Raw genomic sequence first — 14,568 nt, 5'->3', positions numbered from 1 at the left:
TAGGCGGCCAATTTTAGAATCAATGATTGTTAAGTCAGTGAGGACAAGAAGCCATCAGATGCTCCCAGTGCTGGGGGCAGGGGACAGACAGGCCAAGGCCCCAAAGGCAGTGCAGGGAGGATTCAGGTGAGTAGGAAGGGAGGGGGCATTTCTCTTGTGAATATGTTGCATTTCCTCATGAAAATTTTTCATGGAGCTCAGTTTTCAAGATTCAGCTTCTGCACGGAGTTTGACCAGAGGTTCTGAGGTCAGAAAGAGCTGGATTTGAAGCCCAGCTCTGCCACTCGCTTTCTGGGCTTCATTTAGTTCCCTCTCCCATAAAATGGACTAATGGCAGGTTTTACCTGGGAGGTTTGGGTGGAAGTGCTGCAGGGGCTCGGGGCCACCTCATCTGCCCTCAGTGTGTACTTGCAGAATGAATGCCTCTCAGGCCTGGTGTGTGGAAAGTTGTTAACCTCAAGATTCAGAAGAAACGTTAATAGCCACATACTTTGGAGTCAAATGCAGGCTCTGTTAGTTACTTGCTATGTGCACTTGAGCAACTGACTGAACCTGTTTACTTACCTTACCTATAAAGTGCCTGCTTTGAATGTTTATGGTACGATGACATCTGACTACGCTGCTGGGTTCCCAGGAGCTGCTAACTGGAATTGGGAATCGCCCTGATGTACACACAGAGAGATCTGCGGCATGAGAAAAAGGGGATCATCATTAGAGAGATCCCCATGGGAAAACTGCATTCCGGAGAAAAGAAAGGTCTAGCACAAGGTCACACTCTGGACACTCAACCAAAGTTTCTAGGCTCCTCGGTGGAGTTCTTCTGCCCTATCAGGCTACAGTGGGAAATAAGCAGCAAGAAAGCAGGCATTTGTAGGAAGGGGGCACTTTAAGTCCCAAGTGCCATCTTTGCTTTGGAAGGTTTCCATGAAATAGGAAAAGGACTTCAGATCCACCACTCCAGAGGGTCTAGTGCTTTTGCCCTATAGCTTCTGACCTCTTCAGGGATTCACCATCTACTATCCCTTTTACCACCAGGGATTATCACCTTCAACAAGTAGAAAGAAAAAGTCACCTGAGCCAGGTGGTATTGACACTGGTCCAAGGTAGGGGACAGGTTGAGTCTGGGGCAGAATCAGGAAGAGGATCCCAGCTACCTGTGAATAATTTCTGCAAGCACAATGTTGAGTCATCACCTCATCTCTTCTTGCCCAAGTTGGCTGTAGGTGTAGGTGTACCATGGCCAAGTCCTGCATCTGACCCCTCTGAGAAGCCCCATATGTTGTCTACACACTCAGTGATGGGTAGCAATGGAAGTGATGTCAAGTCGGTTCCCAGGTTAATAAATTGTTTTCTTAGATATTAAACCCAGTACTTATAAATGGTCACAAAACTCGGTATAGAAAGTATTAGAAGCTTTACATACTAAGAAGTATTTACTATACTGTCCTTTTATTCCTTAGGAGTGTTTATTTTATTTTATTTATTTTTTAATATATTTTATTGATTTTTTACAAAGAGGAAGGGAGAGGGATAGAGAGTTAGAAACATCGATGAGAGAGAAACATTGATCAGCTGCCTCCTGCACACCCCACACTGGGGATGTGCCCGCAACCAAGGTACATGCCCTTGACCGGAATCGAACCTGGGACCCTTGAGTCCGCAGGCCGACGCTCTATCCACCGAGCCAAACCGGTTTCGGCCCTTAGGAGTGTTTAGAATGAACAACTACTCTCTCAAGATGTGATTCCTGAGGGCTGGACTGGTAGTGAAGGATGTTTTCAGGAAGTCACATTCAAGGAGGGTTGCCCACAGGCCCTGCTTCTTGAATATGCATTTCTTTTTTTGTTGTTAATCCTTATCCAATTATAATTTTCCCATTGACATTTATTTATTTATTAAATATATTTTCATTGATTTCAGAAAGGAAGGGAGAGGGAAAGAGAGATGGAAACATCAATGATGAGAGAGAATCATTGATCAGCTACCTCCTGCATGCCCCACACTGGGGATCGAGCCTGCCACCTGGGCATGTACTCTGACTGGGAATTGAACTGTGATCTCCTGGTTCAACCGCTGAGCCACATTGGCTGGGCTTTTTCTATTGATTTTTAGAGAGAGTGGAAGGGAGGGAGGGGAAGAGAGAGAGAGAGAAACATCCATGTGAGAGAGACACATCAATTGGTTGCTTCCTGCACACATGCTGGCAGGGCCTGGGATGGAACCTGCAACCCAGGTATGTGCCCTTGACTGGGAATTGAACTTGTGACCCTTCGGTGCTCGGGCAGACACTCTAACCACTGGTTCACAATGGCCAGGGCTTGGATATACATTTCTCATCCAAATCCCTGGAGCCATCCATTTGGGTCTGATTTTTTATTTACTACACTAGAGGCCTGGTGCATGAAATTAGTGCACTGGGGTGGGGGGAGGGTACCTTAGCCTGGATTGTGAGAGGGTGCAGGCCAGGCTGAGGAACCCCACTGGTGCATGATAGGGACTGGGGAGGGACTTGGGAGGTTGGCCAGCCAAGGAGGGACTGTGGGAGGGCTCCAGGGCATGTCTGGCCCGTCTCACTCAGTACCAATTGGCCGGACCCCAGCAGCAAGCTAACCTACCAGTCGGAGGGTCTGTCCCCTGGTGGTCAGTGCACGTCATAGCAAGCGGTTGAGCGGCCTTAGCATATCATTAGCATATTATGCTTTGATTGGTTGAACGTCAGACTGGATGACTGGACATTTAGCATATTAGGCTTTTATTATATAGGATGGGAGAGCTAGGCAAGAGGCACTAAGACCTACAGGGAAATCAAACCTCAGATGATGAAAGTCTGGGAGGAGTGGATGATGGAGAGCTAGCCTCAACTGGGTGGGTGCAGATGAGAGTCTGGAGGTATCAAAAGCTGAGAGAAAACTGCTAGATCCAGCTCTGAACTCTTTTTTCTCTTCTGGACTCAGCACTACAAAGGATATAAAGAACCTTGTGTGGAAGGAGGGAAGTCTGTTGCCAAGAGTGGGCTGAAAATCAGCACTCACACCTAGGACTTCCTCCTCTGATCAAATCAATCATTGCCACAGCTCCCACACTCGCAAACTGTGCTTTCCCCCTTCTCCAAGCACTGCCTATTGTCCTGTGAGAAAGATATATCCTAAAAGCCATTGATTTTCCTGAGGAAAGGTAATGAAATGGGACATTCTAACCTTGCCAAAGGTAAAATGAAAGGGAAGTGGCTCATATCTTGTCTGGTATATAATGGTGAGGAGATAGTAGAAGTGGGCTAGGTAGAGAGGGGCAGGACCACAGGGGCTGGGAAGTGGAGCATTGCAGGCGTGGGTAAAATACAGCTTCCTGACCACGCCTGGTTCCGAGAAAAACCACGGAGACAGGCAAAATGACCTAGAACTAGACCAAGCTAGGCAAAATAGCTAAGGCAACCCAGCTGGATGGGGAAAGAAGGGTGTGCACGGGAGACGTGAGCTTTAAAATGTATGGATGTTGAGACTGAAAGATGGCGGCGGCCGCGGAGTTGACGCTGCTGGAGAAGTTCCTGGGGCTGAGTAAAGGGAACAAGTACAGCGCTCAGGGTGAGCGCCAGATTCCAGTTCTTCAAACAAACAGCGGTCCATGTCTAACAGGATTGACTACTATAGCAGCTCATCTAGTCAAAGAAGCCAACAAAGAATATTTGCTTGGGAGCACTGCAGAAGAAAAAGCAATAGTTCAACATGGTTAGAATACAGAGTAACTCAAGTAGATGGAAACTCCAATAAAGATGATATCTGCATTCTGTTGAAGGATCTTAATTCATATCTTGAAGCTAAAGTCTATCTTAGAGGATATAACTTTACCTTAGCAGATATTGTTTTATACTATGGACTCCATCGCTTCATAGTTGACCTGACAGTTCAGGAAAAGGAGAATTATCTTAATGTGTCTCGCTGGTTTTGTCACATTCAGCATTATCCAGGCATCAGGCAACATCTGTCTAGTGTTGTCTTCATCAAGAACAGACTGTATACAAATTCCCACTAGAAGCTACCCATGCCGTGCAGAAGATATATTAAAAATATTTTAAATAGAAAGTGTATTCTGGACCAAAGGGCTAATGTAAATTGATGTGCAGTCATTTTTTATTTGCTGAAGTTGATAGAATTTTTAAAGTATAAACATGTCTGGCCCTAGCTGGTGGATAGAGAGTTGGCCTGTGGACTGAAGAGTCCTGAGTTCGATTCCAGTCAAGGGCACATGCCTGGGTTGCGGGCTCAATCCCCAGTAGGGGGTGTGCAGGAGGCAACCATCAATGATTCTCTCTCATCATTAATGTTTCTATCTCTCCCTCTCACTTCCTCTCTGAAATCAATAAAAATATATTTAAAAAAATAAAGTGGTTAAACAATAAAAAGCAACAACATGTCTGAATGCTTTATTTTTTCTTTAGTTGAAATTTTGCAATTTTTAATGTAAAAATTCAACTGCTATCAAAACTTGAGTTAAGATCAAGTTATAAATCAACTTGCTATTTTTTTTACAATTTTAAAAAATTTATTTATTGATTAAGGTATTACATATGTGTTCTTATTCCCCCATTACCCCCCACCTCCCATTCATGCCCCCACCCCCCTGATGTCTGTGTCCATTGATTAGGCTTATATGCATGCATATAAGTCCTTTGGTTGATCTCTCCCTCTTACCCCCACCATCCCCTACCTTTCCTGAGGTTTGACGTTCTGATTGATGTTTCTCTGTCTCTGGATCTATTTTTGTTCATCAGTTTATGTTGTTCATTATATTCCACAAATGAGTGAGATCATGTGATATTTATCTTTCTCTGCCTGGCTTATTTCACTTAGCATAATGCTCTCCATCTCCATCCATGTTGTTGCAAATGGTAAGAACTCCTTTTTTACCGCAGCATAGTATTCCATTGTGTAGATGTACCACAGTTTTTTAATCCACTCATCTGCTGATGGGCACTTAAGCTGTTTCCAAATCTTAGTTATGGTGAATTGTGCTGCTATGAACATAGGGGTGCATATATCCTTTCTGATTCATGTTTTTAGTTTCTTGGGATATATTCCTAGAAGTGGGATCACTGGGTCAAATGGGAGTTCCATTTTTAGTTTTTTGAGGAAACTCCATACTGTTCTCCACAGTGGCTGCACCAGTCTGCATTCCCACCAGCAGTGCAGGAGGGTTCCTTTTTCTCCATATCCTCCCCAGCATTTGTCGTTTGTTGATTTGTTGATGATAGCCATTCTGACAGGTGTGAGATGGTACTGCATTGTTGTTTTGATTTGCATCTCTTGATGATTAGTGACTTTGAGCAGGTTTTCATATGTCTCTTGGCCTTCCTTCTGTCTTCTTTTGAAAAGTGTCTATTTAGATCAGTTGCCCATTTTTTGATTGGGGTGTTTATCTTCTTTTTGTTAAGCTGCATGAGTTCCCTATAAATGTTGGAGATTAAACCCTTATCGTTGATATCATTGGCAAATATGTTCTCCCATGCAGTGGGCTTTCTTGTTGTTTTATTGATGGTCTCCTTTGCTGTGCAAAAGCTTTTTATTTTGATGTAGTCCCATTTGTTTATTTTCTCTTTAGTTTCCATTGCCCTAGGAGCAGTATCAGTGAAGAAATTGCTTTGGCATATGTCAGAGATTTTTCTGCCTGTGGATTCCTATAGTATTTTTATGGTTTCCCGTCTTATGTTTAAGTCCTTTATCCATTTTGAGTTTATTTTTGTGTATGGTGTAAGTTGGTGGTCTAGTTTCATTTTTTTGCATGTATCTGTCCAATTTTCCCAACACCATTTATTTCTCTGTATGGTTCCAATTTTAGTATATGTGCTGCTGAAGCGAGCACTCAACTTGTTTTTATAGATGTTATTTATTTTAATAAAAGTTGCAAATCAGTGGCTTAATTTTAAAAAACATTAGTCCTTTTAATGATTGACCTATTTGGCTATTTATTGACCTATCTTTCATATTTTAAAATGCATTTTCCCCTTATGACTATTTACCGTTGTTTATTTATTAAGATCTATAATAAATTGTGCTAAGGATAGAGAAAGGGAAGACAGATGTGTTTGTTTTCAAATATTTATGTGAACCAGTAAATGTGGTTGAAAAAGTAAAAAATAAAATAAAATGTATGTATGTTGCCCGACTTGTGTGGCTCAATGGTTGAGCATTGATCTATGAACCAGGCGGTCACGGTTCGATTCCCTGTCAGGGCACCTGATCAGGTTGCAGGCTTGATCCCGGTGTAGGGGATGCAGGAGGCAGCCAATGGATAATTTGATGTTTCCATCTTTCTCTCCCCCTCCCTTCCTCTCTGAAATCAATAAAAAAATATTTTTAAAAAATGTATGGATGTTGCAAAGACAGGCAGCTTCCAGATAACCAGTCATAATGCAGTGAGGCGTAGAAAACAATCCCAAGGATGTTGCTAAGGCAGAATTATTTGAAAAAAACAATCAGAAGCTAGCAAGCATGTATCTTACCCCTAGGCCAGTGGTCGGCAAACTCATTAGTCAACAGAGCCAAATATCAACAGTACAACGATTGAAATTTCTTTTGAGAGCCAAATTTTTTAAACTTAAACTTCTTCTAACAACACTTCTTCAAAATAGACTTGCCCAGGCTGTGGTATTTTGTGGAAGAGCCACACTCAAGAGGCCAAAGAGCTGCATGTGGCTCACGAGCCGCAGTTTGCCGACCATGGTCCTAGGCAAAAAGGCCATGCTCTCTCCCCACCCCCCTGACACTCCTGTGGCAGGAGATACACTCGCCTGCGCCCATGTGTCTTATGGCCATGTGGGACTCCACACGTGGACTAATGGACTTTAATTAGCGTGGATGCTGAACTACATCTAGCTGCGCATGGCGTGGAAGCTCTGTACACTGGCCTGCTTTTCGAACCCTAGCTGCACTTTTTCCAGGACTGACTTCTCTCAATAAACTTTGCTTCTGCTAACCGTTTTTGTCTGTGACTTCATTCTTCGATTTTGCGAGACAACCGACTTGGACCCAAACAACCATTTCGGTTTCCATGGGAGCATAACATGAGTCTTTTTCCTATCTCTAGGGTGGACTGAATGTCACAGGCATTTAGTGGGAGGCTGAGATTGTCTATTTTGAGGGCTCTGGTGCAGGAGGAAAAATACTTCTTTTTTGTTGTGTTTTTAAGTTTTTATTTGTTGATGAAAGAGAGAGAGAGAAATTGATTTCTTGTCCCATTTATTTATGCATTCATTGGTTGATTCTTGTATGTGCCCTACCAGGAATCACACCCACAATCTTGGTGTATCAGGAGGCTGCTCTAACCAACTGACATACCTGGTCAGGGCAAAATATACCCCATTTGTAAGAGAACCAGAGGTGGGCAGAGGGAATTTGTTCTCTGAGAACTCTCCCATCTGAACCCACTTCCTAGGCTGTGTCTCCCTTAGGGATCCCCTTGCTCTTCTTGCCATCTTTTTTTTTTTTTTTTAAATCTTTATTCAGATTATTACAATTGTTTCTCCTTTTCCCCCCCATAGCTCCCCTCCACCCGGTTCCCACCCCACCTTCTGCCCTTACCTCACCCGCACTGTCCTCATCCATAGGTGTATGATTTTTGTCCAGTCTCTTCCTGAACACCCCCATACCCCTTTCCCCCTGAGAATTATCAGTCCACTCCCTTTCTATGCCCCTGATTCTATTATATTCACCAGATTATTCTGTTCCTCAGGTTTTTAGTACACTTGATTTTTAGGTTCACTTGTTGATAGATATGTATTTGTTGTTCATAATTTTTATCTTTACTTTTTTCTTCTTCCTCTTCTTTAAGAATACCTTCCAGCATTTCATATAATACTGGTTTGGGGGTGATGAACTCCTTTAGCTTTTTCTTATCTGTGAAGCTCTTTATCTGCCCTTCAATTCTGAATGATAGCTTTGCTGGGTAGAGTAATCTTGGTTGTAGGTTCTTGCTATTCATTACTTTGAAAATTTCTTGCCACTCCCGTCTGGCCTGCATAGTTTCTGTTGAGAAATCAGCTGACAATCGTATGGGTGCTCCCTTGTAGGTAATTAACTGTTTTTCTCTTGCTGCTTTTAATATTATCTCTTTGTCTTTTGCTCTTGGCATTTTAATTATGATGTGTCTTGGTGTGGTCCTCTTTGGATTCCTTTTGTTTGGGGTTCTGTGTGCTTCCTAGACTTGTAAGTCTATTTCTTTCACCAGGTGGGGGAAGCTTTCGGTCATTATTTCTTCAAATAGGTTTTCGGTATCTTGCTCTCTGTCTTCTTCTGGCACCCCCATAATTCTGATGTTGGTACGCTTGAAGTTGTCCCAGAGGCTTCTTACACTATCTTCAACTTTTTGGATTTTTTCTTCTTTTTGCTTTTTCGGTTGAGTGTTTTTTGCTTTTTTGTATTTCAATTCTTTGACTTGATTCTTGTGTTCCTCTAGTCTGTTGTTGGGTCTCTGTATAATATTTTTTATTTCAGTCAGTGTATGTTTAATTTCTAGTTGGTCCTTTTTCATATCTTCGAGGGTCTCGTTATATTTATCAGCCTTTTCTAGGATATTCTTGAAAAGCCTTATAACCGTGGTTTTGAATTCTATATCCAGTCGTTTGTTTTCCTCCACTTCTTTCGTTTGTGATCTGTTTCTTTGACGCTGCATTTTCATTGCTTCCCTGAGTTGGTAGGGTAGATTTGTGTGCTATGTTTCCTATATGGCCCAGTGGGTCGGCCTCCCCAGTTAACCTGAGGTGGACACTCTTGGTGCACCCCTTTGTGGACTGTGTGTACAGTCTTGTTGTAGTTAAGTCTTGATTGTTATTGGTATCACTGAGAGGAATTGACCTCCAGGCCAGTTGGCTGTAAGGATCAGCTGTGTCTACGCTGGGAGAAGTTCGGTGCTGGAGACAGCCTTATAGGATTAGACTTGCCAAATTGCAATAGCCTCTGTGCTCAGCTTGGATGGGGTGGAGTCTGAGGGAGGAGCAGATAGCCTTGTCTTCCAGTCAGCCTTGCCCTTGCGCGCGCGCGCCTTCAGACCTCTGCCTTCCCTGCTCCCGAGTCTCCACCCAAGAGTCCAGATTCCCCCCACAAGAGCGTGGGTCCCCAGGGGCTCACCTGGAACTGGGGTTCAGTGCAGTCAGAACTGGGGTTCAGTGCAGTCAGGAGCTTCCCACTCCCTTCTGCTAGGGAAAGCCTGTGGCAACCTCCGCAGCCTTTGTGCACACTGGCGCACGCCACGGCACCTCCGGGTCTCCCCCGGGTCTCTGACTCTCTGGGTGCCTTTCTCTCTACCTGACAGTCCAGACTCCCCCTCTATGAGCCTGGGTCCACGGGGTTTCGCCCGGGACTGGGGTTCAGTGCAGTCAGAACTGGGGTTCAGTGCGGTCGGGGGCTTCCTTCCCCCTTCCGCCAGAGAAAGTCAGCCAGGCTCTCAGCCTCCCTTCCTCTCTGCACGCACAAAGACCCTTTGCCGTACCTCCAATTCTCTGTGAGCTTTTCTCTTTCCTTCTAGTTGTAGAATTTTCACTCAGCCAGCTTTCCTGTGGTTCTAGATGGTGTCCGTTCTGTCTTTTAGTTGTAGTTTTGAAATTGTTGTGTGAGGCAGCAGTTTAGGTGCTTACCTATGCTGCCATCTTGGTTTCTCGAGAATGTGTGTCTCTTCTTGCCCTCTTGTTGCCAACCCTTTTGGGGCCAGTGAGCCAAATGAAGGAAGGCCCTTCTGCGCAGAGCTAATAGAACTAGAATGAGGGATCCCTCGGGTAAAGCAGAGTAGAAAGTGTCTTCTTTGATCAAGGAGTGGAGAAGGGTGAGTCATGCATGGAAATATGCCTTCTCCAAGTGGGAGGTCAGGAAGCTTTTAAGGGGTTTCAGGTAGGTAGGTAGGTGGGATACTGGAGATGATGAATTTCAAGAAAAAGGGAGCCGATTTCAAGGAAGTATTGGGGTATGTGGAGCACAAATGGTTCCCTGGGTGTGATTTTTAATATGTTAATGAAGACAAATTCCCCGGAGGTACTGCTGTTGAGCTCTCTACTGGAGCTGTCTGCAGGTGCTGCGGTTAACCATTAGCAGTTCCACTTACTTCCAGTGAGCAAGCATGGCTTGTGACCTGACATTTGTGAACAGTAGGATTTCCTAGATGCTAGCCCTGCGACACTCTGCATGTTCTTCTGGTCCCCTGTGTGTGCTGAGCGCCTTCTGGTCCTGAGCCCATAGATCTAGGGCTCACTCCCTTGGAGGACCCCGTGTTTGAGTGTGTGCGGGGGGAGGAGGGGCGTAGAGGGGGGAGGAGGGGGAAAGGCAGCCTCACTGCTCACTGGCCTGCCTACGTTAGAGCAGGAGTGAGCGGTGTAAGACAGGAGGGAAGGGTGGCCACCTGAAGGGTAGTGGCTGAGGGACCAAGGGCTCACTTCTCGAACTCAGCCTGTGCTGATCTCCAGCGCGTTGGGGAGGCTGCGGGAGGGGCCCTTCGCGCAGCGGGGCCTCCGAGCCTTCTGGACAAGCGGGTACAGAAACGGTGTGTGGGTCTCAAGAAGGGGAACACTGGGGTCCCCGTGGCAGCCACCCTCCTGCGAGTCTGGCGTGAAGACCCTGCTCCCTTTCACAGACTCTAGCCTTCAGGAACGACTTCTTCCACCTCCAGGAGGTCACGTCCAAGAGGCCACGCCTGACTCACGCTCTCCACCTCCGCAAGGAAGGAGTGGAGAAGCAGCCAATCGGAGCAAGGCCGTGGTTGGCTTCCAGCCAATCAGTACCTAGGAACGGCCGTTGAGGCGGGCGTCGTTGGGGCCAGGCAGTGGCGGCGGGGCTCCCTCTCGGCGGAGCGGTCCCGCCCTCCTCTCGCGGATTGGCTGCTGGCGCCTCCGGAGCGCCGCCCGGCCATCCACGCTTCGCTGAGCGGCCGCTACTCCGCCCCCTCCCGTGGCGGTCGGGTTCTTGGTTAATTCATCGCTGCGTCTTTGTTGGTTCTTCCGTCCGCTCCACGAAGCGGGTCACGGGCTCGAGGTCGTTGTGTTCAGTAGCAGCCGCCTTAGAAGCAGGAGGATGCCTGAGGCGAGGGTCCTGGCAGAGGCGGAGGGCCCGCAGGGAGTGGGGCCAGGAGCCGGGCCTGGGACCGGGAGGGCTTCCGCAGGGGAGACTCGGGGAGTCCTTCGTGGGGTGAGCATGAAGACCTGTGCAAGAGAGAAATGGGAAGGGTTGACAGCAGAGGCAGGCGCTGTCGCTTCTCATCAACCCTTTTCATATTCTTTTTTTAAAAAAAATATATTGATTTTTTACAGAGAGGAAGGGAGAGGGATAGAGAGCTAGAAACATCGATGAGAGAGAAACATCGATCAGCTGCCTCCTGCACACCCCCTACTGGGGATGTGCCCGCAACCAAGGTACATGCCCTTGACCGGAATCGAACCTGGGACCCTTCAGTCTGCAGGCTGACGCTCTATCCACTGAGCCAAACCAACTGGGCTTCATATTTTTTTAAAATCCTCACCTGAGGATATTTTCCCATTGATTTTAGAGAGAGGGAAAGACAGAAATATCAGTGTGAGAGAAAAACATCCATTGCATGCGCCGGGCTGGGGAGGAGCCTGCAACCGAGTTCCGTGACCTTGTCGGGAATTGAACCCCGGGACCCTTAAGGCCGAGGCTCTGTCCACTCAGCCAAACCGGCTGGGGCTTAGCTCCTTTTAGAGCTCCCTGCGCCTCCCTCCACCCCACAGGGCGCTCCCCACCCAGTGCCCCCAGACTTCTAAGCCTTCGGCCTTAGAATTACCTCCAAGACTCACCTGTTTCACTTCCCACCGCACTTCACAGTCACCTTCTAAAAATAAGCCCTTCTGCCCAGCTGCTCAGTGGTTGGGCCTCACCTTGTTGCAGAAGACCAAAGAAAACCAAAGACGCCTCTAAGAAAAAGGAGGGACACTGTTTAATACACCGGCAGACTCAGGGAACAGCCTTCCAAATCTGAGTGAAGGAACACACATGGGGCTTTCCTTTATATCTCCCTCCCTGTGGTCTTTGACCCACAAACATGGATAGGTGTTGGGGGTCTCCAGGCCATATGTGATGGTCTGGCCTGGCGCCAGCATTAATAACCCTCCCTCTGGGGCAGTGCACTGTCACAGTAACAGGTTCTGCAAGACCAGTATCTGGGAAGGAGATAGGGACTTAATTATAGGTTATCAGGAATGTACACTGAGCTTGCTGGCTTGGATTCAGATCACTAGCCTCAAATATCAGTTACATTGGAATTAGCCCTTTTTAGCCTTCCCAACCTGTGAACCAGGTCATGGTTCCCCCTCAGGGCACATGGCTGGTTGAGGCTACATCCCCAGGAGAGGGGGAATGCAGGAGGCAGCCAATTAATGATTCTCATCATTGATGTTTCTATCTCTTCCTCTCTGAAATAAATAAAAAATATTTTTTAAAAATAAAACAAACCCTTCTGGCCCTGGCCGGTTTGGCTCAGTGGATATTTGATTCAGGTCAAGGTATCCTCCAGTGAGGATTAACAACAAAAAACAACAGCAACATAAACCCCTTTGGTGGTCTCACACTCCCCCCCCCCCCACTCCCTCAGCCTGTCTCTATTTCATGGAGTTCCCCCACATTAGGTCACTCCCTGATCCTGGTCACACTGGCCGCCACTAAGCACCTCACTGGGGAGATTATCTGTTGATATACCTCCCCCTGCTCTATGACCCCTCAAGGGCTCTTGTACTCCTCACTGGGTGACAGCAGCTTGGCTCACAGCAGCAGCCTTTGTGCTGCCTGGGTGCTCTTCCAGGACTTCCACATGTTAACTCATGTCATCCTCACAGCCTTTAAGGGAGGACTCTCAGCACCCAAATTCAGAATGAGGAAATCGGTGAAGAGGGCTAAGTGAAGCGCTGGGCCACGCAGCTGCAAGTCTGACTTCAGGGTGGCTCTTTTTTTTTTTTCCCCCCCCTATTACAGTTTACACAGCTCTTCAACACCACACTCGGTATTAAACTGCACGTGGATTCTCTTGTCTTTTTTCTCTTCTTTCCCCCTCCTTCCTTCCTTTCTTCCTTCCTTCCTCCCTCCCTCCCTCCCTCCGTCCCTCCCTCCCTCCCTCCCTCCCTCCCTCCCTCCGTTCCTCCTTCCCTTCCTTGTCATTGAATTTATTGGGTGACATAGATTAATAAAATTATATAGGTTTCGGGTGTACAATTCTTTTTTTTGAAGTTTTATTGCCCTAGCCAGTTTGGCTCAGTAAATAGAGCATCAGCCTGCGGACCAAAGGGTCCTGGATTCGATTCCAGTCAAGGGCATGTACCTTGGTTGCAGATTCCTCCCCGGCCTGGGCTCTGGTCAGGGCTCGTGCAGGAAGCAACCAATTGATGTGTTTCTTTCACATTGATGTTTCTCTCTGTCTTTCCCTCTCTCCTACTCTCCCTAAAAATCAATGGAAAATATCCTTGGGTAAGGATTAAAAAAAATTTTTTTTTAATTGATTTCAGAGAGGAAGGTAGGGGAAGAGAGAGACACAAACATCAATGATGAGGGAGAATCATTGGTCAGCCACCTCCTGAATGCCTCCCACTGGGGATCAAGCCGCAACTGGGGCATGTGCCCTGACCTTGAATTGAACCATGTCCTCCTGGTTTATAGGTCAACATTCAACCACAGCTATGCAGGCTGGGCTGTACCGTGCTTTTTTAATTTAATAGATTATAATTTGACTTTATAACTTTTAATATATTTTCATTCTAATATAATTACTTGACATTTACTGATTCAGTGCTGATTTTAAATTTTTATTTCTATATTAATATTTATTGATGGATTCAACGCTGATTTGTTACAAGTGCTATGTTTTGAATCACACAATAGTTCTGGCACTTTTCCAGGAACTGGGACTTCTGAACAGGTCATTGCAAAGCTCCTGCCTCAGATAGCTGACGAATAGGAAAAAGAAATAGATGGTAAGATATTTCAAGTATTGATTGACCGGTGTAGTGAAGACACACAAAATGGCTGAGATGTAGAGAGTGATGTGGTAGACAACTTTTCTAGGTTGGATGTCAGAGTTGGCAGTGATAGGAACAGGTTTAAGACATTTGTATGCCACAGTCATAAATTTTCCTTTGCATTTTTTTTTCTGATTAAACTGAGCCAATGAAGTAATATATACTAGTATATACCCAGATTTTAGATTAGAGTGTAATTTATGAAAAGGGTTTATTATCTAGAACTAGTGGCTCTCATCCCAAGAAATGTCTCTCAATGTGATTTATCTACATCTTTATATGTTAGTTATAATAAGATTAAGTGTCTGATAAGAAGAATTACTTACATATTTGACAGTAATAAAATAAAGAATGTTTTTCCTGGCATGAACGTTGAAGTTGAAAGACTAAAAACAGTGGCTCAAGTGACCAAAGACACTATGATTGGAAAGGATCTACAGTTAAGCCTATCTGTGTTTTGTTTTTAGCATTGAATGTCACTATGAATGTCAATAGTTTTTAGAAGTTTGTCTGTAAATTAAGAATGCATTAAAAGGATTCAAATGCAATACTGTATAAGCTTGACAGAGTCT

The 14,568-nt window shown here is 45.6% G+C and overlaps 2 pseudogenes across 2 annotated transcripts in view; one reads left to right on the top strand and one right to left on the bottom strand.

Moving 5' to 3' along the window:
- The first annotated feature begins 3,505 nt into the window (after nt 1-3,505).
- On the top strand, nt 3,506-4,398 carry LOC308233222 (eukaryotic translation elongation factor 1 epsilon-1-like; annotated as a pseudogene). The gene has a single exon. The product of its transcript is annotated as a eukaryotic translation elongation factor 1 epsilon-1-like (transcript).
- Nucleotides 4,399-10,949: 6,551 nt separating this feature from the next.
- Nucleotides 10,950-14,568, bottom strand: part of LOC308233517 (glutamate dehydrogenase 1, mitochondrial-like) — a 53,972-nt pseudogene continuing 50,353 nt past the window's right edge. The window contains exon 4 of the transcript in view: nt 10,950-11,066. The product of the transcript in view is annotated as a glutamate dehydrogenase 1, mitochondrial-like (transcript). The remainder of the gene's footprint in view (nt 11,067-14,568) is intronic.

This window comes from Plecotus auritus, assembly GCF_963455305.1.
Source record: "Plecotus auritus genome assembly, chromosome: 9".
NCBI lineage: Eukaryota > Metazoa > Chordata > Mammalia > Chiroptera > Vespertilionidae > Plecotus > Plecotus auritus.
This window is presented reverse-complemented; position numbering and strand designations above follow the sequence as displayed.